The sequence below is a fragment of the Dipodomys ordii genome, unplaced genomic scaffold, assembly GCF_000151885.1.
Source record: "Dipodomys ordii isolate 6190 unplaced genomic scaffold, Dord_2.0 Scaffold137, whole genome shotgun sequence".
In the NCBI taxonomy this organism is placed as follows: domain Eukaryota; kingdom Metazoa; phylum Chordata; class Mammalia; order Rodentia; family Heteromyidae; genus Dipodomys; species Dipodomys ordii.
The window spans coordinates 3667299-3672655 of record NW_012267353.1 but is presented as its reverse complement, the minus strand read 5'-3'; positions in this window follow the sequence as shown (position 1 = coordinate 3672655).

The following is a 5357-nucleotide window of genomic DNA, read 5'->3' as shown; positions in this document are numbered from 1 at the left end:
TTTTTAAATTTAACATTATTTTTTTTTTAAAAAACCTGATATATCATCACTAAAAAACAGACATTTTGGCTGGGAAGGTGGCTCAGTGGTAGTGTGTTTGCCTTGCATGCATGAAGCCCTGGATTCAATTCCTCAGCACCACATAAGCAGATAAAGCCAAAGTGGCACTGTGGCTTAATTGATAGAGTGCTAGCCTTGAGCTGAAGAGCTGAAGCACAGTTCCCAGGCTCAGAGTTTAGGCTCCATGACTGACAAAAAAAAACAAAGCCCAAAAACAAAACCAAAAACCCAGACATTTATAACATTTCCTAGACTTCATTTTAGTAAAAAATTGCTAACAATTCTAGTCGTGGTGTCTATCAGCTCACCATGTTTGTCATCAAACAATAAATCCCTTGAATAAATGTGGAAGGGGGAATTATTAACAAAGTTCTTTGTAACACAAATCTGTAAAATGCACACAGACAGTAATGAAATGATTGATGACCTTACCCACAATGGCTACTGTAGCTGAGGCTGAGGAGAATAAAGGCTTGCCCCAGCTGCCCCAATATCCCCATCTAATCTGGGGTACATCTTTGGAAACAGTTTACTATTGTCCCAGTAAATGGGGGGAGAGGAAGAGGAAGACACAACAAAGTGTGAAAAAATTAGAGAGCCAGAGTATAATATATATAAGTTATCTAATTACTAGCCAAAGTATGGGGAACCAAATAGGATTTGCTTAATACACTGCTTGACTGACAGTTGCATATTTTCATTATATAAGCACCATGCAGCAAAAGTAATTACTGATGGAGGCATTTATAGAACTGAGAAAATATTATTTATGGTTGTGAAAACAAGAAAAGTACAATCCTATATTAGTAATGAGCTTCAGTCTCTTAACCCCACCTTTTATTTCAGTACCAGGGTCTCACACATGTTTAGCTTGCTTGCTCATGGCTGGCACTTACCACTTGAGCCACACCTCTAGTCTGGTATTTTGCTGGCATTTGGTTGGAGATGGAATCTGCAGTCACTCTGGACCTAAGCACCCTCAGCAGCTAGGATTACAGGTGTGAGCTAGGGGTACCAGGTTAACACCAATATTTTTAAATCCCAGTATTTTAGATTAAAGTCAGTGGCAGTCTGTGATACCTGAACAGGGAGAACTTTGAAGTCTCAGGGTCCTGAAAGATTCAACATCTGAGTGCACACTATAAGTTCCTACTGATTCTCTTGGTGGCATGTTGGTCAACAGACTCAGCATTCTTCACAGAATCAGAATTCTCCACTGACTCACATTTTCCATATTCAAGGACAGGACTTGCTTATCAGTTATCACCAGAGTCTCAGGATCAACTTTATCTGACATGATTAGCAAATCACCTGGTCAAAGAACAGCCCAAGGGGGAAAAAGTGATTGATGTCAGCTTTTCTGGTATAAATTATTAGTCTAAAACTTTTGATACTTTCACAGAGTCACAGGCAGGAATACAGACAAGATCCAACAGATCTTTCCCCAGGTTCTCCTACTAACAACTTGCATAACTGAAGCATAATTCATTGTGGCAGAATCCACCAGTCTTCAGATTTCAACAGTTGTACATGAACTCATTACTGTATACATTAATTAGATAGATAAAATTTTATCCCAAATACAGTCATGCCTTGGTATCTGCAGGAAACAGCTAGGACCCTCTGATGATATGTCATATTTGCATATAACCTATGTACAACCTTTCATATGGTTTTTTGGTGGTAGGAGGGTGGTTCTGGGCTTTGAGCTCTGGCCTCATCCTTGCTGGGCTGGTGCTCTACCATTTGAACTACAACTCCAGTCCTCTCTGGTAGTTCTTTTTGAGATAGGTTCTCAAGAGGTTGGAGGCATGGCTCAGTTGGTAGAGTGCCAGCCAATGAGTGAAATCAATAGGTACTGAGTGCAAGTCCTGGTCTTAGACCAAAATAGAAAAGAAAAAAGAGAAGGAAGAAAAGATAAGGTCTCAAGACTTTTTTGCTTTAGTCAGCCTCATACATCAACACTTCCACTATGTCTCCAGAGTAGCTAAGATTTTAGATGTAAGCAACCAGTGTTGAGTTCTTTCATATAGTTTAGTTTTCTTGATACTATTTATAATGCATAATACAGTGTAATTGTTAGGCATATGTTTATATTATTTGGGGGAACACACACACACACAACTTCTGTACAAGTTGAGTACAGATAAAATTTTTTCCAAGTATTTCTAATTAGCAGGTGGCTGAATCTGCAAAGAGTGGAACTATTTATAGGGAGCAAAGACATAGATTATCATGATCATAACTGCCAGCCACATGCCAGACAATTTAATCACATAGATTTCTACACCATCCTTTCTTTTAGCCCAGCCACTTCCTACACTTCTTCTGACCCCTAGCAAGCAACTACTCATATTCCTCTGAAAGTTTGTCACTTCAAGAAGTATAGATGGAATTACATATTGATTACTTGTTAAGAAATTTTACACAGCCTAAGTCCTTCCAGACCAAGTTTTGTTGTATTAAGAATTTTAATATTTCTGAGTAGTTGTCCATGGTATAAATGTATTTTATGACTATCACAGGAATAAAATGATTCAGAAAGCTTATGTACAGGTGTTTACGGGAACAAAAGCTTTCTCTGGGAAAAATGCCTAATCAGTTTTAAATGATACTGTTACATTGGGCAAGTGGCTTAGTGGTAGAGTGCTCACCTAGCATTATGAAGCCCTGGGTTCAATTCCTTAATACCACATGAATAGTAAAAAGTAGAAGTCATACTGTGGTTCAAGCGGTAAAGCACTAGCCTTGAGCAAAAATGAAGCTCAGGGACAGTGCCCAGGCAAAAAAGAAGCTCAGGGACCGTGCCCAGGTATTGAGTTCAAGCCCCAGGAAAAATTATGCAATGTGCAGGAGGAAAAACAGTCAAGTCTGTCTTTGCCAATGGACTGGAAGCAGAGGTGATGGAGTGGTTTTACTATGCAAACAACTGGAAGACAGGTTATGGTGCCCCAGAAAGTCCTTGTTACTTGCTGACAAGGAGTAGTATCTGTTTAAATCATGCAGCTTTATTGGGCCTTAACAATGTCTTTCAGTTGGTTTCAATTTCAGCAAGGGAAAAGGAGAATGTAAAAGTCTGCTCCCAGCTTAGCTAGGAAGTTTAAGGTCATTCTTCTCCTTTTCATCTTCTCTTACTCCCTCCTTTTCTATTTCTGTAGCCCTTTTCTTTCTGTGCATTTTTATTCTGCTTGGAGAAATAACCTGAATCTGTAAGAAGTAGGTAAAGAAGTTGCTAGTACTCACTCTTACCTCTGTCACCCTTGTGCCACAAGCTCTGCCTTCCCCTGTGGTCCTAGACACAACCTAGTTTGTCTTAGGTGCTCTTCATGCATCCATCCAAAAGACATTGAACCTCTATGACAGTGAGGTAGTATTCTGGATTCTGTGAATAGCACAGGCACAGATCTTGCTTTGTGGTACTTACATCTTGTGATGGAGGCAGATCCAGGACAACTGATTGTTGTTACAAGACAAAGTGAAGAATAGCAAGATAAGGTGAATTGCCCAGCAGCATGCATGTAGAAGGAGGAAGTAAAAGGCTAGTCAAGGTAAATTTCCCTGAGAAAATGAAGGAGGTGAGGAGTGAGATGGCAAATATCCAGGGATGAAATTTCCACACAGAAGGAGGAGTCATTGCTAAGCCTGGTGGCAGGTGCCTCCTTGTGAGACCAGAGAATAAGGGAGGCCAGCCAAGCAGGCAAGGGCTCAGGGGTCGGGATGGCTTTTAGGAGGTGGGCTGATTTGCTTTAGGGAAGATCAAAGGGTATTATGTTTGAGAAATGTTTTGAAATTATATAACCTCTCTGCAGTGAAAATATGTTTGACAAATAAACTTCCACATAGAACTTTATTAAAGTCTAGGAAATTTTATTTTGCAAATTTCTTTTTTTCCCATTCACCTATAGAGAAAGGAACTATAAAACAGTCACAGAAACCTATGGCCATATTCTCTCAGAGTCACCAAGATTGAAATATGCTTAAGTTACTGCTAGGTATGCTTGCCTATTTCTCTTGAATGTTAAGAGACTGCAGAATTCAACAGAAGATGTAGGATTGTTCAGAAAAGTTGACTCAAATAGTTGACTTGACCATTGACTTGCAGAAAGAAGCAGAGATAAGCCTACAGGTTGATCATAAAGAAGAGGGTAACACCATGACCAAACAGGATTCATTTCAGGAATGCAAATCAATTAATATAATTTATCACATCAACAAGATAAGCAAGGATAAGAATCACATGATTATCTCAACAGATGCAGAATCATTTGATAAGATCAAACACCCTTTTATGATGAAAACTCTGGAAAAACTAGGAATACATGGGAACACTCTTCAATATAATAAAGGCAGTGTATGACAAGCCTACAGCCAGCATTATACTTAATGGCGAAAAGTTAAAGCCATTTCCTTTAAATTTAGGAACTAGACAAGGATGTCTACTCTCTTTACTCCTCTTCAACCTAGTATTAGAATGCCTAGATACAGCAATAAGGCAAGAGGCAGACATAAAGGGGATCCAAATTGTGAAAGAGGAGGTAAAACTCTCCTTCTCTTCATATGACATGATCTTGTATTTAAAGAACCCCATGGAATCCACTCCCAAGGTACTCAAGCTGATTTGAAACTTTGAAAAAGTAGCAGGATATAAACTTAACCCTCAGAAATCAATGGCTTTCTTGTATGCCAATAATGAGAAGAGTGCGGCTGAAATTAGGAAAGCAACCCCTTTTGTAATAGTCCCACAAAAAATAAAGTGAACTTAACAAAAGAGGTGAAGGACCTCTGTGGCAAAATCTATAAAAACCCAAGAAAGAAAATTAAAGCAGAACTTAGAGACTGGAAAAACCTCTCATGCTCCTCGATTGGAAGGATCAACATTGTGAAAATGGTAATATTCAGTGATTCCTATCAGAATCCCAATCTCATTCTTCAAGGAAATAGAAGAGGCAATCCAAAAATTCATATGGAACAATAAAAGACGCCAATAGTAAAAACTATCCTTAACAGAAAGAACAGTGCTGGAGGAATATCAATACCAAATTTCAAACTCTACTACAAAGCCATAGTAATCAAAACAGCTTGGTATTGGCACAAGAACAGACCTGAGGATCAATGGAACAAGACTGAAGACCCAGAAATGAACCCACAGACCTATAGCCACCTAATTTTCAGTCAGGGAGATAAAAAAAATAGAATGAAACAGGTCCCATGGTTTCCCTTATTTGCAATAACTAGTATATGTCTGAGACAAGCAGAAAAGGTCAGATAAGTTGATGTTAGGTGAAATGAACCCCAAG